At 41.8% G+C, this 24,713-nt stretch overlaps 1 protein-coding gene across 1 annotated transcript in view; it reads right to left on the reverse strand.

The window, feature by feature from the left end:
• Positions 1 to 3,708, reverse strand: part of dlc1 (DLC1 Rho GTPase activating protein) — a 94,910-nt gene extending 91,202 nt beyond the window's left edge. The window contains exon 1 of the mRNA XM_066659725.1: positions 3,579 to 3,708. The gene's annotated coding sequence lies outside the window, so the exon portion shown is untranslated. The remainder of the gene's footprint in view (positions 1 to 3,578) is intronic.
• Between the last annotated feature and the right edge of the window lie 21,005 nt (positions 3,709 to 24,713).

A 24,713-nucleotide genomic window follows, 5' to 3' on the forward strand; every position in this document is an offset into this window, starting at 1 on the left:
AAAAGCACTGCACTTACTGAGAAGATAAATTATTTTAAATATTAATAATAATAATCTTAAGTGCATAAGATATTTGCACATTAATGTAGCTCATCAATTGCAGACTATATTGTCTTTGCATATTTTCTTAGCCCACTTCCACGCTGTTCTTCAAAGCTCAGGACCCCCACATGACCAACACAGTGCAGGTATGATTTCAGTGGTAGATAATTCTCAGCACTACAGTGACTGACGTGGTGGTGGTGTGCTAATGTGTGTTGTGCTGGAGCAGAGATGGGGACTCGAGTCCGAGTCTCGACTCTAGTCACACTTAAGTCTCTCAAACAGTGACTTGAGACTTGCCTTTAAATGGCCCAGACTCAACTTGGACTCAATATTTGGGACTCATGAACAGTCTTTGTGTAATATTATTATTATTATTTTCTTAATGTACATATATGTTTGTTCTGTGAACTGCATTCAGTTCCCTCCCTGCCATGTGCAACAACTCTGACCATGGCAGCAGCAAATTCATTCACAGGAGCTGAGCCTTTTACGCAGCAAAGCACAACCTACTGAATTAAAGTTACTATATTTTTATATTTTTTGGAGTTTATTAAAAATAAACAGCCCATTTAACAATAAACTAATGTTAACTCATAATGACGTAGCCCAAACTGGTCCAAGGCCCCCTCAGCCACGTGCTAATTCCATGTGTGAGAGTTCAAAGACACACTCGCATTGATTGTTCCACAGTTCCGTGAGCCTTACTCTGAGCCAGAGCATGAGGCACACAAGAGACAAACTCTGCTTTCTTTTTGTTTCCACCAGACATGGTAAAAATGCAGCATGAGGCTATTTCACACAGACATTTACTTACTGTTACTTACACTTAAGTTTTTATTTTTCTTCAAACATTGGACAATGTTATACATGAGATGCCTGGGCAACAAATACGGGTAATTATTAGTCATAACTGATGCTAATTACAAACAACTGCATGTAACCTGTAGTGCAGAAAGAAATAGCTCAAATATAGCAATATACATCTGTAAACCTTACATTTTTTGTGTGTTTCTACACATGGCATTGAAATACTTTTAAAAGTGATCATACAACTGATCAGATCCTATATTGCTGTGTGTCTAAACAATGACAGTACAGCACATGATTTAAACTCATAAGAAATAGCCATATAATGTTATGGGCCAGACCAGATGGCATTCATGCTTTTCAGTCATAAGAGACATGAGACTTGACTTGGACATGTGATGAGAGACTTGAGACTTGACTTGTACTTGCCCCTCAATGACTTGTGACTTTGATGACTTCTCTGGGTATGAGAGGACACATATGTGGTCGGTGGAACTGATTTTATACTTAAATATATATATATATATATATTTTAAAAACTACAAATATCAGGTGCATATTTTAACTTGAATCACTTTTCACAAAAAATTATAGCATAATTATTTACCATTTGAAATTTTCTCAGTGCGTTTTCTGCAGACATCGTGTTATAAGGCAAAACACTTCCCACAGAGCAGTGAGGGTATAATCAGACAAACACGTTTTCAGAGGAGACTTCCCTCCTTTTGGAAACAGAGCTGGACCACCATCCTTCCTCTATGCCCAAAACTTCCCAAGACTACACAGGATTTTTGTAACCATTCAACCTTTTGATAAGCCTGAAATCCCTGTGAACTTAGCAGTTTTGTGGTTAGCTCGGGGGATGATCTGTTCCTCTCTATGAAGATAGCGGTTAGTTCCCTAAACAAGCAACATCTGGCCAAGTGGTCCAGACCCTGAGGACAAAGCACATGCTCTGCTGTTTCCTCTGAATAGTGTCTTATCTTCACTAGGGCTGTGATTTATTATTTTTAGATCTTATTCTCAGATACAGAGAGAAAGAGACTTTGACTTTTGATTTTCCTTTATTTTAAACAAGTGAAATAAAAAAAAACAACTTAAAACCAGGCTTCAAAAGTGAACATTAACTGAACTCTGGAACGAAACAAAGCTCCTCATTCTGTACCTAGCACCCACCCACAGCACCAAATGTCTTCAAAGGCCTCCAGAACTAAAATCAATTAAAAAAGCCCTGACCTCACCAGTCTGGTAAAACCACTTGTCATTACACAGTCTGTGTTTGGGACCACCTTGTTTTTCCAACTGATATAAATTACCATCTTAACTTGACCAGGAATAGATTGTTTGGCCATTGCCTGCTGTTGTATTTCTAAACCAAAGACAACAATTTAACAGTAAAGAACTCAATAAAAGACGTAAAAACGTTCTGTACAACATCAAATAAATTATACATCTGAAAATAGTGTATGTGTGTGTGTAAGAGAGAGAGAGAGAGAGAGAGAGAGAGAGAGAGAGAGTGAGAGAGAGAGAAGGTCAGAAATTGTTGCCTAAATACATCAGGATTTAGCATGATACACAAACACATGCACATAAACTTGGACAACTTAGTGTTGATGTTCAGTTTATGAATAGGTTTAGGGTTAGGCGGCTGTGTACTTTTGAGGTTAGGTTTAAGATTAGGGAAATGCCTAGAGTCATCGCTAGGTGTAGATTTAGAATTAGACCCAATTTACTGGAGCACATGACCTGCTAAAATCACAGCGGTAGAAAATGAACTACATCCTGTATTACTGCACAGAACTACAGAACACACCACGCCAATTCAATGGAGAAACTAAAAACTTAAATAGCTAACTTTATATTTTTCCATGGAGTAATGAACATTCATAAATAAACATTATGTTAGCCACATTTAGGTTATAAACACTTATAACCTTTTAATGTATCAAAAATACATTAAACACATGTAAATCAAACAATGGGGCATTCCCTGGCCATTGAAAAAAAAACAACACCCAAATTTAAATTCTCATGGGCATGTTCTTTTTAAAGATTTTATAAATCAGTAATAGACAATGACATATTAAATTAGGCACTGTGGGATATATCTAATTACACAATTTCTCATATCTCAGTGAACCCCAAGTGGATGTGTGTCAGAGGAATATGGAGGCAGATTTTGTGAAAGATGCACTTTCTGGGGAGGATGCAACTGGGCAGGTTTATATAGTTTCTGTTTTGTATTTGTTCAATGAAGTGCAGTAAAACCAAATGAATGCAATTAAATAAAATTTCTTGAGTGTTAATTAGGTCTTCATTTCTCAACCATGGCAGAGTAATACTCACTTTAGTGTTAAATCAATTAAACTATTTGTTTTAAAGAATCTTCTTACTAGATGCAGAGTTCTGACCTTATGACAAATTGCTGAGCAGAGGGGTCCAGTTCTGCCTATGTCCATCTAAACTCTGTGTGTGTCGTGGTACAACAAGTAGTCTAGAAACACCCCTGGGATTAGTGTTTAGGGTTAAGGTAATGTATTAGATTTAGAGGATAGGTTTCGGGTTAAGAGTTAGGGTTGGGGTTAGGGGTTGCATGTAGGTGTGTGTTTATCTCTGGATATGTGACACTGACATAATGTGTAACTTTATGCTGAGATATTGGACTCAGTAAATTGAAGATGTAAATTCAGTAAATTCAGATGTTTGTATGAAAAATGTTGAAATACCTTCTCTTCTCTTCTTTTCTCTTCTATTCTCTTCTTTGTGTCTCTGCTGTCCAGTGCCTTGTGAAGTCCAGTTGTGGCGATGTCACAACCTGTTACCCTCAGTCCCTGACGAATGCTGACCTCACTCCCCTGACACGGCCCTGTCCCGGGGTTATCCAGGTCACTGAGGTCACGTGTCTTCAGGGGCAACAAGCTCTCTAAGACAGCATTACAAACTAGATGGTATTCCAGATGTGTACATACTTAAACCAGGAAAAATCCAGAGATTTATACAAACCCATAGGGAGGAAAACATCTCTTGGGATCAACAATTGCATAGATCATCAGAGTGGGACACCGGTCTTGAGTCTTTCAGGGCTTCTTCATTTTCTTTTGAGTCCAGTCCAGAAAGGCAGCTTCTTTGAAGAACAGGCTGTCTCAGATATCCATTTTCAAGCTGTCACTCTGTCAGGTTGAGTGTTTCACTAGTGGATCAGATTTGGATCCATACCAAAGGACGATCCCTTCTAATGCCAACTTTCTCTAAGGTGAACATTCTCAATGAATTGGGAACACCTGGTTGTTAAGAATCTCTGGGATATAGTCAGAAAGTGTCAAGTATATGAAGAACTTTGAAAGTGCCTCCAAACTCCTTAAGATGTGAAGGTGTAATGGAACAGCAGCTTGTGCTTCTTCTGTCAAGGTTTTGACAGAGCACCAGCCCTGGATCTGTACAACAAAGAGGTCATTTTGACTATCCAGACAAATCCCTAATTTTTCTCCAAAACTTTGTGGAGAGTCAGAAACTGTACAAGAATCCAGAAAATCCAGCAGTAACGAGGAAATCAATGTGTAGCTCCAAACTTTGGCAAAAGTTAAGATATGCCTGTACCTTCATCTTGGTTAAGTCTTTGTCCTTTCCTAATATTAAGATGAGTCCACCTTCTAGCCCCTCTGGGTCTCCAGATTCCAGACCTTGAACTTTGAGGATGCCTCAAAACGCTTGACAGAACTCCTGCCAAGTCTGTGAGCACATTGTCTCGCTCGTATCTCATTAAGAAGACGACTCCCAGCAAGATCCACAGGTTTCTGTGCGTCACACAAAATGACATTTGTCTTCTCCCTGTTCCAGCACTTTTGGCTCTTTATCCCAAGGTATATCCAGATCCGATTAGGTCCCTCCTCCCTCTGGGTCCCTGTTCTTCTTTCTGCCTGGATCACGGAGCTTTCCCCAACTCGGCAAGGCCAGAGAGAGGGCGAGAAAGTGGAAAGGAGTGAATGAAAGAGCTGTGTGAAGCGAAAGTCTGATGCCTGGAGCTCATCTTGATCGCATTAGCGGGTTTTTGCTGACGCAGAGTTCTCGTGCCGGCGGGATATGACTGCTCGCTTTCTCTCCAATTCCATGCGCTCCTGACACTTTTCTGAGACTGAATCATCCCTGTTCCTTCTCCCCTCCTCCCTCTCCCTCTCCCCCTCTCTCTCTCTCTAACAGTGTCGTCTGTTTATACTCTCTTCTTTCTGCTCTCTGTCCTCCCACAGCTTTCTCAGAGTTCAATACTTCCTCTGGAGCTACGCTCACCCTCTCTCTCACCCTTCTCTCTCTCCCTCTCTCTCACTCCGTAACTTCCTCTATGGGCCTGATGTGACGATGTACTCAAGGAAAGATCTCTCTTTCAGCAGTTGGTTTCCATTAGACCCATTTGGCCAAAAAGTTTCTGACTTAGGGCCAAGTTGTAATGCTTTTTGGCTCTTGTTTCTGATCATTTTTTGGGAGGGGACTAGGACTCTTTCCTTATCTCCTTCTCCTCAAAGAACGGTTGCCTCTGTTAATCTAAAACTGCTCGAGCATTTTTAGCATAAACAGTCTAATATGAAAACACAGGAAGAGGAAAATTCCAAGTTAAGGAGGCCCTTCAAAAATTACTGTAAACCAACTCAACCGCGTCTTAGACCTGGGAGAAAGGACAAAGGCTCACGAGTCAAAAGACAGCAGGTGTTTGAGATCTTATCATTCAATGTTTCTTCTGAAACTTATGTCATTTTTTCCTGACTGTAGACTGCATGTTTCTTGAGACATACTGAAGAGGATTTGACAGCTATCAGCCCTTACAAATAGTAACCCTTAGAAGTTGCTGATTACACGGGGTGATCAAACCTTGTGTCTGCCTTAAGAGGGGACTAGTCAAAATGAACTCACACTGAGCACTGCCACCAATTTCAGTTGAAAGTTCAGGCTCTGTGCTCTATGTTTTTGTTTTATGGGGAGTGACAGTAGAGAGAGAAGAGAGAGAGAGAGAGAGAGAGAGAGAGAGAGAGAGAGAGAGAGAGAAAGAGAATGCATGCAAAGGAGACAGTTGGTTGAAAAAGTAAATGATATAAAACTCAGGCATGGTAAACATTGTCTAATGTGGCACGTAAAGGCAAAATCGTAAGTATACACAATGAGCCAAAATTAGCCAAGAAACCTAAGGGCTACAGGGAACAGATGCTGATTTTAGGGGATTAGTTCTGGATCCCAAATCATCCCACTAGAGTGTTATAGTTCCAGAGACAGCAGTACCACCCTCAGTTATGGCCTCTCAGAATGGCCTCCTCTGTAACTGCGCAAGCATCCTTAGACAAACACAAGAAGAAGGAAAGCTCATGTGGCATTCCTGGCTGGCTGTGCTTTGAGGGACAGACTCGAGGGACATGGCTTGCACATCTGGGTGAAAGAGGCCCGTCTGCAATTTCAGGAACAGTGACTCAACTGTGTCTTTAGGCCTGAGTGAAGGAAAACAAGTCCCGGTCCTTTTTGCCGTGTGTGGACCATTCATTCCCTAATATAGACATGGTGTTTGACAGCCGAGCATGGTCTCTCTCTCTCTCTCTCTCTCTCTCTCTCTCTCTCTCTCTCTGTGTTAAAGGCACAGGACCTGAGACGTGATGCTAATACACCCTAAAGGACAAATGACAAGGAAAAGACCTGCCTCCTGTCTCACACCTCCAATGACAGGAGAGTAGCAATGGGAGTCTGACTTGCCCCCCCCACATACACATTCATATCTTGTCTATGTTGTTGTCTGTGAGGACTCTAACTGATGGCTGCAAACAAAGAGACATTTCTCTGCTAACAATGGCTATTAACACACACACACACACAGACACACACACACAGACACACACACACACACAAAGTATTGAATGCTTAGTTCTGTCACTCCAGACCATCATGGCTTGTACTGAACAGTGTGACATCACTCCAGAAGACACTACTGTCAGTACTGCAGGGCTTTATACCCCTCTTGTTGACCCTTGGCATTGGCCAAGATGACCTTAGACTCATGTTCAGCTACTCCAGGGTGCATTACATCACAGTAAAATTGTATTTGTAACTGCTGGGAAGACTGGAACACTGAAGTGTGTGAAGGGTAAGGCAGTGTGTCATAGGAATGGTGGTGCACTCATGGGAAAAATTGTGCAGTATCCTATTTCAGACTGATATACACTACATCCTTAAACACACACAAACACACACACTCTCTCTCTCTCTCTCTCTCTCTCTCTCTCTCTTTCTAAAGCACAGGACTGTAAGGATCTAAATATATGGCTTATGGAAAATTTCCCACCAACCCCTTCATAGTTTTACTGTTCTCTCATCAAACAGCATACAGCTATTACATATACATATAAACACATACAGCATAATACTATTAACAACAACAACAACAACAATAATAATAATAATAATAATAATAATAATAATAATAATAATAATAAGGGCAGCATGGTGGCATTGCAGTGTCACAGTCACACAACTCCAGGGTTCTTAGGGTTGTGGGTTCAAGCCCTGCACCGGGTGACTGTCTGTGAGGAAGTTGGTGTGTTCTCCCTGTGTCTGCGTGGGTTTCCTCCAGGTGCTCCGGTTTCCTCCCACAGTCCAAAAATACATGTTGGTAGTTGGACTGGTGACTCTAAAGTGTCCATAGGTGTGAGTGAATGTGAGGGTGTGTTCCTGCATTACGCCCTGTGAATCCAGGTAGTCTCTGGACCTACCATGACCCTAAACTGGATAAATGATACAGACAATGAATGTAATATTGAATGAATGAATGAATAATAATAATAATAATAATAATAATAATAATAATCCATCAATAATCCATTCAACTGTTCATATACCTCAGGTCCATCCACCCATCAATCCTTACAACCAGCTGGTTACACATCAGCCATCAACCATCCATCAATTCATTTATTTATTCATTCATCCATAATTCACTCATCCATCCATTTATTCATGCAGCCATCTAATGTGTTGAGCATTTAAATGGACTGATTCTCCAGATGACCAGTTTTCCAGATACCTGAATCTCCAGGTGCCCCGTTCTCCTAATGCCTGGTTCACAGGATGCCCTGTTCTCCGAATGCCCAGTTCTATGCCCATTTGTCATGATGTTGGGTTATGATCTGATGCTTGGTTTTCCAGATGCCCAGTTCTCATGATATGCGGTTCTCAGGAAGGCCAGTTCTCCAGATGTCCAATTCTCTGGATGCCTGGTTCTCCTGATGTCCGGTTCTCAATATGCCCAATTCTCCTGATGCCCAGCTCTCTGTCCTAAACCTGTACCCACCATTCAGCAGGTGGAGGTAATGGGGTGGAGCAGCGGTTCCCCTGGTGATGGTGGGAAAGCAAACGGGGTTTCAGCAGATCACTGCCTTCCTAATCTCCAGACCAAAGTCATCGATCTCAGAGTCAGTGGGAAGGAACAGAGCAGGCATTGGGATTGCCATGCTGACCTGGTCATTCAGCTTTCACTCTGGATTTGGATTTAATGAGGGATTTCCTGTGGAACTGAGCACACACACACACACACACACAGACCATTGAATACTAGGGGGAAAGGGGCTAACAAAGTATGCAGAGCAACAGAAGAGTCTGTAGAGGGTGGACAGTGAGGGTAGAAACGAGGTGGTTTTAATATTAGAGCTGATCTGTGTATGAAAATGTATGTTAATGTATTATGTTATATTAATATATCCATGACAACCAACCAACATACACACACACACACACACAGGTCAAACTAATGCTGACGCCTTGTGTTTTTAGACGTTGTAAGAAACCACTTATGTCAGAGACAACTGTGTACCACCATTAATCATCATTACCCACACACACACGCACACACACACACACACACACACACAGAGAGAGAGAGAGAGAGAGAGAGAGAGAGAGAGAGAGAAGAAGAAGCAGTGAGGTAGACAATAAAAAAGGTGCCTACATTTATATCATTGTGGGGGCTCCTCACAATACCCTGCCCTTCTCTCTCTTCTGTGCTCAGATCTGACCCTGCCCACAACTGTGTCCATCCGCCCTCTGTGGGTCAGTCATCTCAATACAGTGGGTCTGACAGGATGTGGAGCTGGAGAGAAGTCTGCCCCCCCCAATATTTGATTGGATGTGGACACAAAGCATGCGCACACACACACACACACACACACACACACACACACCCATTAGGTACTTCATCAACCCAAAAGATCAGCTTCCTCACCATGTCTCTCTTAATTACCCCTGATCTCTCTCTCTCTCTCTCTCTCTCTCTCTTTCTCTCTCTCTCTCTCTCTCTCAGCAGTCTGAGGTCAGTTTTGACCAGAAGGGGGCAGTGTGTGATCAATAGTATCCACTAGAAGGGTGTTTTTGGTAGTGTAGGATTTGATCTGTGGTGTCCACTAGGGGCAGGCTGTTGGCCTGTGGTGTCCACTAGAGGCAGTGTGTGGACAATTTTGTCCACTAGGGCCATTGTCTGGTCAGTGCTGTCCACTAGGGGCATGGTGTAGTCTGTGGTGTCCACTAGGGGCAGGGTGTAATCAGTTATGTTCAATAGGAGCAGGGTGTGGTCAGTGTTGTCCACTAGAGGTAGGGTGTGGTCAATTATGTCCAATTGGGGGGAGGTGTGGTCAGTCTGTTCATTGGTGAGGTGTGTAGTCAATGAGGTCCAGCAGGAGCACCATGTGATCAGTGCTGTCCACTAGGGGCAGGGTGAGTTCAATTAAGTCCACTTGGAATGTGGTGTCTACTAGGGGTAGCCTATGGTAAGTGGTGTCCACTAGAGGGTGGGGTGTGGTTGGTGGTATCCATTAGAGACAGTGTGTGGTCAGTGGTGTCCACTGGGGAGAGGTGTGGTCAACTAATTTCACTAAGTGCAGTCTATAATCAGTGGTGTCCTCTAGAGGGTGGGGTGTGATCAGTGGTGTCCACTAGGGGGCAGTGTATGGTGTTAATGAGGTGTAATGAGGCCAAGACATCTGCACTGTTGCAGCACTATTGCCTCAGCAACACACATAAATAAACACACACACACACACAGATGGACGCTGAGAAATAAGGACACACTCTGCATTACAATGAACTGACACCCCTTTCCACAACAGCTCCAAAACCAAAATAATTCCCAGAATCTCCTGAGCTGCATTACTGCGTATCGTTATGGTGACACTGATCATAACCACACTGACATAAATATTCAGATATGCAAATGAGCCAACTTACCAATCACAGAAGCCCTGTGTGGGAATCAGTGCAGGGCTGAAAGCTCTTAATGAAAACCATGCCTAGGTGAGCAGTGTAATACGCCCAGCCTACATGTGCTTGATTTACATTGGGCACACCCCCAGAGATTCTAATTTACATATAATTTGCATTATGTTCCCCTGACACTGAACCAAGGAGAAAAAAGTATTCAGCAGCTCCTGAGCCAATGGCTGTCCTGCTAGTGCCCCTAACTGTTCACTTTATTAGAAACACTCTCAGAGAGAGAGAGAGAGAGAGAGAGAGAGAGAGAGAGAGAGAGAGAGAGAGAGAGAGAGAGAGAGAGAAAGAGAAATTAAAAGCAGTGGTTGTGGAGAACATTGTTGCTGTTGTTGTTTTTTGTCATCGTCATCATTGTTGTTGCCATGGAGTTGCATCATCACTGCTGTGGACAGCAGGAGGGACGTCTGAGACACATTAGAGACACCTCATCGGGGAACTCTTGGGAATATCACAGAAAAAGAGACCAGAAATCGAGATTTGGGGGTGTCAGTAGAAGGAGGGTGTCTCTGATAAAGTGGCCAGTGAGTGGCAGCAGAAGAGGGTTTTTTATCTGATAAAATGGTCAGTGAACTTCAGTAGTATACGGTGTTTCTGATAAAGTGTCCAGTGAGTGACAGTAGAAGAGGGTCTAAAGTGGCCAGTGATTTGAACAACCATATGTATGTAGCAAGGCTCTCTCTCTGCGTGTTTGTGTGTGTGTGTGTTTGTAAAGTCAATAGTGTGTTATTGGCACAGTGCTCCATCATTGTTCTGCAGGAGAACAGAAAAAAACAGGGCTGTAAATAACACACACACACACACACACACTCGTCCCCGTGTCTCTTGTGTGTGTTGACAATGGGATTTAGCTGCTATGGAGTTAGAGCTGTGTAATGACAGGGGCTTTATGGTGCATGATATCCACTCTATACCGCAATTTCTCTCTCTCTCTCTCTCTCTCTCTCTCTCTCTCTCTCTCTCTCTCACACACACACACACACATGACTATTTTAAGACCCATAATCCCCAGCCATCCCTTTTGTCTTCCACCTATACCCCCCCCCCACACACACACACACATACACATCACAGATTTTACATTTCTGCCTTGACATTGGAGCTTGTCCTTGTGTATATGTGAGACAGGGGTAGGTACCCCTGAGTGCAGGGTGGGAAGTAGATGGGTGACTTTTCTGACAAAGTGGCCAGTGTGATGGGGATGCAGTCAGACTCTGAGTGAGCTTCAAAATGGCGGACATTATTTTCTCATCAATTAGTTTCTAATGAACTGGAATAAGTTCCTGCTTCCATTTGGACCTGCTTTCAAACTTAATTAAGAGGAGCCAATCAGAGCTCACATCTTCGTGATCTCAGATCAGATCTCATTATAGAGTAGGATCTGAGAGGATTCAGTGAGAGCACATGTTGGGGGGCTCTCTCCACCTCCCACAGCTCTCCTTCATTAAAGGTTGCTTTTCCCCCAAATTAATTAGTAGGATAATCAGTGTTAATAAAGTATCCTAGGTGGTTGCTAAGATGTCACTAGGGTTTTAATAGGATCATAAGCTGTTGCTATGGTGATGCTAGGGTATATATATATATATATATATATATATATATATGGTCATAGATGGTTGCTAGGGTGTTCCTGGGTCATGTATATGTTCTTCCAGGTGGTTGCTAGGGTGCCAATAGGGTCATAAATGGTTGCTAGTGGTTGGGTAGGGTGTCTTAGGTCTTAGGTGGTTGGTAGGGTGTTCTTAGCTTTTGTATATGTTCTCCATTTGGTTGCTAGTAATTATAATTATACACAAGATAAGATGTAAAATATCCTATGCCAATCCATCAGAGATTCACATAGGGCCCACCACACTCGCTTCCTACCTGCAGGCTACAAAATTCCTGATGAATCTTAAACCTCAATGCTAAGGTTGCTGTGGCCATTTATGAAATGATCAGCAACCGGCTATCCTAAACAACTATAGTTATTCATGGAGCCCAGCGCATGAGTACCCACATCAGCCACTGTATCACTAGCTCTTCACAGGAGTCATAAGGTAGGCACTTCCTCTTGTTGGTGTTTCAATGAATTAAGCCCATGACACCTCCAGAAGGCTCAACAGTGAAGTTAGCTTTACAGTCCTACCTTACCCTTAAGTACCAACAACCTTAAATCCACACTGGCCTCCCTGGTGACTAAGGCTGTACCTAGCCCCACTTGCACCATTAATGCATGCTCAGTGCCACCAGTTCCATATGATCTTTACATGCTACATCACCAACCACCACAACAGCACCTAGTTGCCCTTAACATCTACGGTTACTCATTGAGCCCATCACATGAGTAACTAAACCACCCACTGCATCACTAGCTCTGCACTGGGGTCATCAGGTAGGCACTTCCCCTCGTCAGTGTTTCACTGAATTAAGCCCAAAACACCTCCAGAAGGCTCAACATTGAAGTCTGGCATCCCAGAGCCACCCCCTCCAAGCTGAATGCTTCATCTACTGCATCCTCAAATGGAACTGTTAACTCTATGAAATAAACTATCAGTTTACTTTCAGAGTAGAGCACCATGTGTGACCTTAGTTTAGTTAACCATTGAAATTCTAATGGTGAAATTGTACATCCAGTCATTATACCCATTTCTAATCACTGCCATGACGTAACAAATTCCCCTGTACTAAAGCAAAACTGAATGTCCTCAAAGTATGCTTTTACCAGCCTAGTAAACTTATCTGGCACCTGGAAGAATACAAAAGCTTTCCACATAAGGTAATGTGGTAGTGAACCAAATGTATAAGCAAAATCTAAGAAAACAACATGTAAATCCCTACCCTCTTTCTTAGCTGTCTGAATCTGCCAGATCATGCTGCTATGGTCCAAACATCCTGCAAAACCAAAAAACCCTGCCTTTGCTTCCAAATAAGCAGCACGTCTCCGTGCTGTAATACTAAAGAAAATCTTACCCTCCACGTTCAGAAGACTTATGGGCCGAAACTGTTCTATACTCACAGCATTTTTTTTCTTTAGGTATAAAAATAAGACCTGCTCTTCTCCACTCTTTTGGAATAATCCCTTTCTTCCATACAACAACCATCAACCTCCACAAAAACTTCAAGACCTCAGGTGCATACTTGTACACCTGATATGGCACACCCTGGAGCAGAACCCGCTTTTGCATGACGCACCAAATCTTGAACCTCATTCCAATTTGGTGGAATTTCTCGTGGCAACTCTAGCTCCTTTGTCTGATCTTTTTTGTATACACACCATTGAAATGCTTCTCTGCTTCCCTCTTTCTTTTAAAACTTTCAGATTTCTCCTTTCCAGTACCTTAATGCCCTCTTTTTCCTCTTCCACTACTTGCCTCCACTGCTTTCTAAGAGCCCTTAACTCCTGAATTAGTTTATCTATTCCTATTTGCCATCTTGACCTTACTGTTTTGTCCCCTTTGCTTTTTCTGCAACATACCAAACCTTGCCATTCCATATCTGTAAATAACAACACCTAAACTATTCAATTTCTTCTCTGCTGATCCATTCAAACCAGTCAATATACCTTTCAATTCATCATTTATACACTTCCACCCTACAATATCTACTGCAGCTGGCCATTTTAGCTTTATTCTCTGCCCAATTTCTTTCTCTTTCACCCATTGTTTTACCCTCTCTTGCTCTCCAACATCCCTCTGGTTAACATTAGATTCACCTTCCTGTACAATGCTGGCTCTCCTCAGTAGTAGCAGAGGTGTTGATATCCTGTGAACTGTGGTGAGTCACCTGTTGCTGGACTTCAGCCGACTGATTTGAACAACCCCGTAACAGGTACTGTTCAATGCTGGGCCCCTGTACTCCCTTATCCAAGCACCTTCTCTTTTCTTGATGAATCCTCAGTCCTCTTAGTGATGTCACATTTTCCCATCTGCACACACAAACCTGCAATCAATTTCCATTTCCTACCACGCCAGTTGCCTTTCTCATAGACAAAGCTGTTACATTGTCCGTAGCCATGTAATTCTCGTAGCATTTATTGGTTGCATCCACATGTTTGATCACACCATGGCTGCTGTCTCCCACAAGGGCCTATTCCCCTATGTCAGCTGTCTCTCCAAGTTGCCACTAGGTCTTTCCCCTGTTGTCAGCTGCTCTGTTCACAGCCGTCACTAGGTAACCTAAATAAGTAATATTAATCATACCCAAGATAAGGTGTAAAATATCTTATGCCAATCCTTTAGAGCTTCACATAGGGCCCACCACACTCTTCCTACCTGCAGCCACCAAAATTCCTGTTGAATCCCACACCTCAACACTAAGGTTGCTGTGGCCGTTTATGATCCATTCAGCAATCTAGCAAAACCATAGCAACCACTTGAAATAAAATATCATAGCAACCACTTAGCAAAACTCTAGCAGCAACCTAAAATACCACACTAATCAAGACTACTCCAGCAACCATTTGAAAAAAAGAGCAAAGAGAAACTAGGTAAGCCTAGTTTTGCCGGACTGTAATTAGCCATATAGACATGGTCACAGAGGTGTTTCTGGTATTTCAAAAACAGGAAAACCCAAAATACATTCCCTTGTCACTGGAAGGTCAGGAGAATGTTTGGTTCTTCATATCAATGTCTTTGTTTAAAATAATAACAGACTATAAAAATAGCTCATCTTGTCAGTTGCTAACAGTGAAAGTATGATCATGGAAACCTGTTATTTTCTGTTCATACAAGGCTACAAAACTGTAGCACTGTGTTGAGATGACATTAAAGCAAATCGTTTACCAGAAAGAAAAAAGTTAACATTTTAACATTTCAGTTTTTGAACATTTATAAAACCAAGCACCTTAACATTTTATCAACCAAGTAATCTATACTTGATAAAGGAACAGGGCATCACTGGGAACTAGATATTTATGTACTGACTTACATTTCTTTATGGGTCAGACTGATATAACAGCGCTGTAACTAATTCACAGCCCCGTTTATTTTGAGTTAACAGTTCCTACTAACCTAGATGTTCAACATTAGGTGTCAGTCAGTCAGTCGGTATATCCTGTCCTGGAATATCATATCAATCACTTACAAAAACCCTAGCAACAACCTGGAATATCATGTCCACCACTTAAATCCCTAGTATAACCACCATATAAACAACACATCTTTAGCTGCATGTCATGTTTTAACCCTTTAATTATGCTGATATATGTTAGCTACTTTAGCCTCATAGCTGCAGGGTGAACTTAAGAAGCAAATGTGTCTTGTTTGATGGAAGACTTTTGGAATGAAGCGTATGATTTAGATGATGAGCTTTTTATGAGCTACATTTTTAAAAGCTTCTGAATTTGAACATTATCCTGAAAGAACAAGAAGAAATCACTCTTATCTCCGGGGGGTCTCAGTGGGAGGGCGGAGCTAATTATCCCACAATCCTGGAGTCTGCAAGATCTCCCACGGCAACGACACACACCCCGCTGGGACAGTGCATGTGTGTCTGTATGTGTGTGTGTGTGGCATTGTAGTGTATGTTTTGCAACTCTAACAAAGAGAGATTCTCTCTCTCTCTCTCTCTCTCTCTCTCTGTCTGTCTGTCTGTCTCTCTCTCTCTCTCTCTCTCTCTCTCTCTCTTCTTCTCTCTTTCTTTTCTCTGATCTCATATTTTCACCTCTCCCTCTGTTTTTATCTAACTGGAAAGTACTTTTTCCTTATCTGTTAAGAAAAGCAGTAACCAGCTACACTTTAGCACCCACTTGGGATACCAAAGTAACCACCTAGGAGCACACTAGCAATGTGGATAACCATAGCTATCATCAAGCAGCACCATAGTAACCACTTAAAAAAATAGCAACTACTGAACTGTAACCTGTAATACAATAGTAACCACACAGCAAACTTAGCAACAAGGTAGCAATCATTTTAAAAAACATATAAACTACCTAGCAATACTGAAATGATCACTTAGCAACCACACAGGGACCTTAGCAACCATTACCAATTACCTAACAACTCCTTTACTACAACTTGGAAACAATAGCAACTGCCTAGCTGAAACCTAGACCTAGACCTAGTCTACATTTGTAGACACTTAGCATACATCTGGTATACAAAATCAACTATTTTGTATCACCCTAGTAACCACATGGAAAACAATAACATCCACCAGGTGTCACTTTAGCAACTACATGAAGAATCAGAACAAGTTCCTAGCAACATGCTAACAACCACTTGCTAATACAACAGCAACTCTCACAGCAAACTCACAACAGAATCTCAGCTGTAGAATCAACCAACCAGCACAAAACCGACCACCAATCAGCACCCTAGCAACCACTTGGAATAACTTGACAACCACTTCATAGCAACCACCTCAAACCACCCTAGCAACTACTTTACCTTCTCGACAGCCAGATTACCAGAAGAGACTCTGAAGGAATGCTAATTGTTCATATGTTGCTAATACCTTGTAGCACCAGCTTGTAGCTAAACTACCGCATAAGTGTGTCCTCCATTAAATCATGATAATTGTCCGGCTCAGATTTCTTGTGAATCGTGCCTCTGTTAGAACAGCGGCGTATTTCCTCCCACTTCCTCCACTGCAGTCGGTTAATGAATAAAACACTTTTAACACAAGCTGGCAACAGCAGAAAGGCGTAAAAACCCAGGGAGACGAGCATATGGGCATTTAATTGTCAGTTCTTCTGCCAAGGACTATTCTTCCAGGCTCAAACGATAAAGCTTGGGCCATACCAGGCTGGATCTAAAGCTCCATGGGTTTACAGTGGTAGATAGTATGTGTAACACCAGCAAAGCTTCCAGAAAAATATCATTACAAAGACTTTTTTTCATTTATATCTTCTGTTATTTCAACACTAATAAATATGTAACTACACATAGAAATATGATTAAATCTACAGATCTTATAAGTGTCAGGTCAGAGACCATTATATACTTAAAAACAGAGGCCATTTTGAGCTTGAGATAACAATTGATAACAAGTAACAAGTAATAACAACTTTAAAATGTGGCAAATTAAAGTAGACATACTAATAATCCAATTACACATTATTATGCATGGACTCTTGACTGACCGCTAGATCTGTTTGGTCACCCTTTCTGAGCTGAGTCAGGAGGAGGAGGAGAGCAGCCACTGCAAGGTTTCCATTTCATCAGGTTCTTCTGGGACTGGATGCCACTAGGGGGCAGTCAAGACCCAGCACAGTGCCATTCCCACTCTCTCTCTCTAAATCTGTCTCTCTTTTCTTGCTGAGTTGGACGTGTAAATCTAAACTGTTCGGAAACATTGAAAATATTCGTCCACTGACCTCACAGCAGCAGAGGTCCAAACTGACCTTCATTAGCCCTTCCAGGTCCCCCATGGTTTTAATGCCTAAAAATGCCTCATCATACATTTCTCATAATTACTTCCAAATCGTAGCTTGTAGAAAGGAGCAGAGAAATGCTCCGTAAAGCAGAGTCTGTACTTTTCAGTCATGCTTCATCTGTGTCTGTATGTACCTCAGAGAGGAAGTTTTTACATTTTGATCGGAATCAGATGTAAATTCCAAGAAAAAAAAATATGTTTCACATTTGCCAACATTTGAAAAGCATTCTTGGCCAAGAGGAGCGACAGAACAAATACAGTAACAGTTGTTATGCTCCGAGAGCCTCTATTTACACCCCCTCATTCGTTCAGGATGGAATGACTAAGAAAGAAAGAGAGCTAGAGAGAGAGAGAAAGGAGAAACAAACAGCCACCCTGAAATCCTTCATTAAATTCTCATCGGCTCTGAGGGAACCGGCCTCTCTGGCCGTTTTACAGCTTTTTAAATTTTCAACGCCGCTCCAGGCGTTGCTCCCTCCTTTACCCTCACCACTCCATCACCCCCTCTGTCGTTTATCTACGTCTCTCCCCCTTCACTCCTCCTATCCTTGTCTCATTCCATAATCCTTCATCTTTTCCACTTGCCCTCAAGATGCCAAAAGGGGTTTGTTTTTAAATGCTGTGCTTTTTAAATCCAGCATCCATTTTGTTTCTCATCATTTGCCCCAATCTCACCACTTCTGACTCCTTGGAGATTCTGTTGTATTTTGTCATAAGATGGGGCCAGGGAATGCCTACTCTGACAGGAAAGCAGGAGTTGGACTGTAAAGTAAATCAGCAACAGAGGAGTGCCACGTGTGAAGGGTTATTTTCAGAACAGTGCTGCAACAAAAACACAACCAGAGAAATCAAAGGCTTTGGGAAATATGTAAAGATATGTGTTACTTTCAAGCTACACATTACTAACTCTTAAGGATGCCTTGAAAGATACAACCATGTTCCGACGCCAGTGACAAGCCAAGGAAAACCGCACGGAAGTTTGTAAACCACGTTGTGTCATTAGCCAGTCAGAATTTCTGATCAGATCCTCTAGTGTTAGGAGTCTTGCCTAGTTATGCCTAAGTCAAGCTTGTTGATGTTTCAAATTCAGGTCCTAGACCAATAGTATGCTGAGGCTGTCTGTGGTTGTCTGAAGAGCTGGAGCTTTGTATAGCAGTACTATCTATACAAAAGGAAAGAAATGCTAATAATCACCATGTGTTGGAACCTTTAACCATGTGAGTGACACATAGTGTGACTTCTGTTTAAGAGTCTTGCCCAGGGACTCTTAATGGTTTGGGACATTTAGGTGCCCAAGTGGGGGTCTAATGCAATTTATCTGTAGTGTACACTACAGGAAATACTAAGTTTCTTGTATGACAGTCTCCCTGATGACAACCAATGGTTGACATTGACCATATGCAAATTGGAACTGAACAGCTTTGAAATCTGGAACATTTCAATACACAAATGACCGTGTGTGTGTGTTTTACTCAATGTCTAGTTTCCATAGCAATTGCCTGTGGAAAAAAAGACAGAAACATATTTGCTTTTTTTTTGCTCAGCAAACATTTGCTTTGATTTCTGAGTGTGAAAAACCAGGAGATAATTTCAAAACAAAATTGTCTCCGGCTACGAGTGATCCTGACCTTTACCCTGCTAATACCTTCCGCAGCCAGAGCTTTGTAAAGATGGGAAAATTTTGTAAGAGGTGTATTTTTAGAGTAAACATAGAAGAACGCACACAGAACAGTGTCTTTCTATCTGTCTGTTCAGAGCTTTGGCTTTGAGGTTTTGCTGCCACCGGCCGAATTTCTTGAGGATTTGTCGAGTTGGATCTCTTTGATCAGGGGAATGATGAAGTTTTAGATCCAGAACAAATATGGGTTTAGTTCCAAATGCTGCATTTGACAACCACCTTTTATCACATTTAGCACTGTATTGAAGATTAGAACTTCTTTTTAAATGGTGGGAACATCCATTTCAGACCAGATCCAGGTCACTCCTGGCTGGATCGCCAAGTAAATCAAGGCTTCGGCTAAGCTGATGAACAGAAGATTATGAATTTCTCTGAAGTTCTCTGATATATAAACAAAGTAGAGCAAATAACACACTCATACAGCTACAAATGGAGAAGGGTCTAATTACAAAGCTGTAGAGCTCTGCTCCACTGCAAATTACAATTACAATATATACAATATTTAGTCACATGATTTGGACTTTTCACACATACAACCTCAGCATTGACTGACTTGACTGTAACTTTAAGCTAAAATTGTCATAGTTGTAAAATGAGAAATATGGCAGTGGCTCAGACAGAGAGAGAGAGCGTGAGTGACACCGACCAGTTTGGAGGAGACAGAGTCTTGAGCCAATTTGGACCAAGACACTTAATTTGTTTCACATTTACCATGTCAGGCCTGCATACAATCACTGCACCTTTCTCCAATCAGGTGCTGCTTTGATTAAAATAGTGAACATCACCTTTAAAGATATTAGGAAAAACAGGTGGTGAAACTCAAATCATGTTTAGAGGAAAGTGACCTCTGATGGTGCGGAGGGGAATTGGCTTGGGCAGATTTGACAGTGGTCTCCAAACACCTTGAGACTTTAGGCAACGTTTGGTGTTTTATTGCCTAAAGCAATACAATTGTCTATACTATCAAGCTGATGATAGCCATCACATAAAGGTTTTACACACTCCAAACATGGTACAGAATGTACATGAATATACTCCAGATATCACCTAGTATCTTGTTGGGTCTTGTTTTTTGCTTCCATTCATGTTTATGCAGAGATCTTCTCACAGACCAAAGTAAAAGCAATTTCTCCAAGCAGTGCTGCGTCAAAGCCCATGAGAAACAAACCCATTATTTTAATCCAAATATTACCCAGAATTCCTTGATGACTCTTGTTTTTTTGTCATTTGTGTCTTTGTGGATAGTTTCTCTCTGCAAGAGTGCGTCTGTGGCCAAGAACCAACAACATACACTTCACAATCCATTATGATTAATTATGATTAATGATGATTAATGAGGGCTGGGCAGGAAAAGAAGGTGGGCTGGCCATTGGAGGCAGAGTGTTATCTCTCTCTCTTTCTCTCTTAGACACACAGGGGAGAGAGTGAGAGAGAGAGAGCTTGTTGCGTGATGACGAATGTGTGTGTCATGGTTTTGAGTAAGTACAGAAGTACAGCTCGATCGATAATGCAGATAGACTCTTTGTGTGTGTGTGTGTGTATGCCAAGTGTTACTGACATTGTGGGGACCAATATCCAATCATACACTCACATTGTGGAGTTTGGTTTTCCCAGCAGTTCCCCACAACTTACATCATTAGAGTACAAGGTGAAGATGTGTTTTGAACTTATGGTGGGGTTAGGTTTGTGGAAAGGGTTCAATTTAGGGTTAGGATTAAAGGTAGTGTTAAGATCAGGTTTAGGGTTAAGTTTAGGGTTAGGTTAAAGTTAAGGTTAAGACTAAGTGTGCTGTTAAGGTCAGGTTTAGGATTGAGATTAGGGTTATGTTTATTGTTGCAGTCTATGTTGTAGTTTAGGTTAATAGTAAAGCTCAATATATGTTTCTGCCTTGAATCACTGCAGAGCCTGTGTGGTGACCTGCGCAAGTGCCCTACTACGTTGTGAATGTTTACACTTGTGCATTGGTGACTGTGTCGCTCTGAAAATGCACCTTCAAAACACTAGGGCTGGATCCCAAACATTTTCTTTCACCCTATGTAGTGCACAGTAGTAGTTTTACAATTTGTGAAGTGCACTATATCGGGAGTAGGTTACTCTTTGGACAGAGTATACTTTACATGCAGTGCCAGGAAAGAAAGAAATACAGTTCAGACTCTTTTTACTCCATGGTCTCCACTTGTGTAGCATGTTTTTATTTGGAGGCGTACATATGTTTCCACATTTATTCATTCTGTAATTTCCTGATGTCTGGGGAAATCTCTGGCAGTGAATGTGCTGCCCATGGGGTCTCTGTAGTGTGCAGAAGAGGAGTTCATATTTCTGGACTGCCTCAGTTCTACTTGATCCATGTTCATCCAACTACGGCCAGTTGCAGTTGTTGTGGTTTGTATTGACATGATGCTTAGTTACATTTTGTGGGGTTATGTCAGGCTATGGCACATGGTTTGTGTCTAGGTTGCTTATGGCATTTGTGTGTGTAGTGGTAGATGTGGTAAAGCCAACTGAAGTGATTTTTTCAAGCTAGAGCTGGACTTCTACAGCTTTTTATTGGAAGACCCCAGTGACAGGGGGTACTTACATCTGAAATATACACAAAATGGCCACAAGCATGTGAACCTCTGACTGCAGAAAGAATCTCATGGCTTTCAGACACAGATCAAGTCCAAATGATCAGATCTGACACTCCCTCGCTGCATAGAGCTCAGTCTCCCCAGAGAACACTGTTCCACTGTCCTACAGAGCAGTCCTGGGTGGCTTTAAACCCCTCTGGCACATTCTTGGCATTGGGCCTGGTGACTCAGGAATCTCAGAGGCTCCTATAAAGATGCCACAATTTTAGAGCTTAGGGAATTGTAATGGGTTTCTTGTTTTCAATGTGTGTGTTTGAGTGTGTGTTTGTTTGCCATAAGTGTCCCATGCTGAGAACTCAAGATCCCACAAATCCATGGGATGCCGGAACACACACCGCGATTGTGTGTACACCACTAGACATCATGGTGGGGGATCAGCACACGCACGCATGCACACACATACACTCTAACAAACAAACACATAAACAAAAACATAGTAAATTGTTTCTGATAAAGTGGCCAGTGAATTCTGATAACAAAAAATAAAACATTCCGTTATTTACAAGAGGGAGCTGATGAAGATGTAGAGAAAAATGGTAATCGCATAATTTCAGTTCTGATTTAAATGAAGATAGAGAAGAAAAAGACAGACGGATTGAGGTAATATGTTCCATATTTTTAGGGCCATGGTACTTAAAGCTCTGCCCCCTGCAGAAATCTGTCTAATTTTGGTGATGGAAAGAAGACCAACACTAGAGGACCTAAGTGTATAGGGAGAGCAGTAAGTGTGCAGGAGTTTTGCTAAATAAGGAGGTGCCAGACCATGCAATGAATTTTATGTGAGCAAGAGGTGTTTAAACCGGTTGATGGTGTTGGGAGATAACCAGTGTAACTGATATAGAATAGGAGAGTGACAGTAGAAGGATGTGTGTTTCTGATAAAGTGGCCAGTGAGTGACAATAAAAGGAGTGCTTCTGATAAAGTGGCCAGTAGAATGGGGGTGGGGGATGTTTCTGATGAAGTGGTCAGTGAGTGTCAGTAGAAAGGGGTGTTTCTGATAAAGTGGCCAGTAAGTGTCAGTATTTAGGCAGTGTTTCTGATAAAGTGGCCAGTGGGTGTCAGTAGAAGGGGGTGTTTCTGATAAAGTGGCCAGTGAGTGTCAGTAGAAGGGGGTGTTTCTGATAATGTGGCCAGTAGAATGGGGGTGGGGCGGTGTTTATGATAAAGTGGCCAGTGAGTGGAAGTGGGGTGGGGGGTTTTGTTTCTGATAAAGTCGCTAGAATTACAGCATTGTGATATATTGATTTAATAAGGCATTCATAGCTTAGTGATTAATGTGCTGCTCCAAGCGTGTTGAGGAACTTGGCAGCAGTGCATAAAAAAGGAGACAGAACAGGCAGTGCTATGTGTATTGGGGCAATTTAGAGATGTGAAATTGAACAGGGAGAAAAAAATAGAGAAAAAGAGATTGAGAGAGAGAGAGAGAGAGAGAGAGAGAGAGGGAGAGATTCTCTCTCTTCATCTTTATACAAGACACACACTGGGCGCTGTTATTATTTCAATTCATCTATTTACACTTTAATTTGTTTAGCAGAAAAAAGCATGGAGGTCAATGGCTTTCACCTTCAGAAGTGTTTAGTGTGTGTGTGTAAAATACATCTATGCATGCAAAGCCTTTAATGCTCTTGTTATGTATCACACACAAACTGGGATTAGAGAGATTTGGCTGTTTCCGATAATGCCGAACAACACACACACACACACACACACACACTCCAGCTGGACGTCTAAAGAGGCATTGTCCCTGAGGTGATGGTGGGTTACTTAAGAGAAAAAAGGGGCAATGTGAACATGAACTGAATCTGAATGAATTCCAAGCACAGACAGAGACCGAGGGACAGAGAGATAGAGAGAGAGAGAGAGAGAGAGAGAGAGAGAGAGAGAGAGAGAGAGAGAGAGAGAGAGAGAGAGAGAGCAAAAGAGAAAAGTAGTAGGTCAAGGAAGAAATACACAGGGATAAATAGACAGATACTAAATAGATCATGAGAGAGGAACTGAGAAATAGAAAAAGAGAGAGAGAGTTTTTTTGGTTTGGAAAATAGGAGTATGCCTAGCAACCACCTGGGATATTTTAGCAACCATTTAACAGGTACAGTCTCAGCCTAGTGGCAATATTGCTGCAATGACTTGGCAACATGTGGCAACCAAAAAGGTAAACAGAACTATCATGGATTAAGTTGAATGGATGTAGTCCATAATTATGCAGACAGCAGCACATTCACCACCACTAGAGATAAAGCAAAATTGCTGGCGTTGTTTCTTTCCTATAAACTATGCCCTGTTCCAGTTAGTGTCCCTACTCCCTACGTACTGCACTTCACAGATTATAAAACCACTACACCACTTCATTTTGAGGGAGATCTTCCAGATTCAGCCCTAGTGTTGTGGAGGTGTAATTGCAGAGCGACACAGACACCAACAAACAACTATAAACACTCACGATGGTGTAGGGCACTGGCGCAGATTCTGCAGAAGAGCTGAATCATATTTCAGCATTTGATCTACAGAAGGATATGTCCTTCAAGAAGCAGGTTTATAGCATTATAGCATATTTAAAAAAAAAAAAGGAATTATTAGAAGTTAATTAGGTAAAAAAGCTGGATGTCGGCAAATGTTTGGCTTGGGTGTTGTTTACCTTGTTGTTTATTGTTAATCGCCAAAATGCCATGATGTAACAAAGATGAATAACTAATGATGGAGCATACAAATGAGGAGCATCGTGGAACTCAAAAGGTAAAGTCATTTCAGGATTATTCGATTTTGCAGACTAACCAGCTCCATCCTTTGGTTTTCCCTGGTAGGGCAAGTGTTTAAAAATCTGTCAGAGTTAACTCAGGCACGCTGTAAGCCCCCAACCCGGGCCCCTAAACAGAAGAGAGAGAGAGAGAGAGAGAGAGAGAGAGAGAGAGAGA

The sequence above is a fragment of the Hoplias malabaricus genome, chromosome 2, assembly GCF_029633855.1.
Source record: "Hoplias malabaricus isolate fHopMal1 chromosome 2, fHopMal1.hap1, whole genome shotgun sequence".
Classification (NCBI taxonomy): Eukaryota; Metazoa; Chordata; class Actinopteri; order Characiformes; family Erythrinidae; genus Hoplias; species Hoplias malabaricus.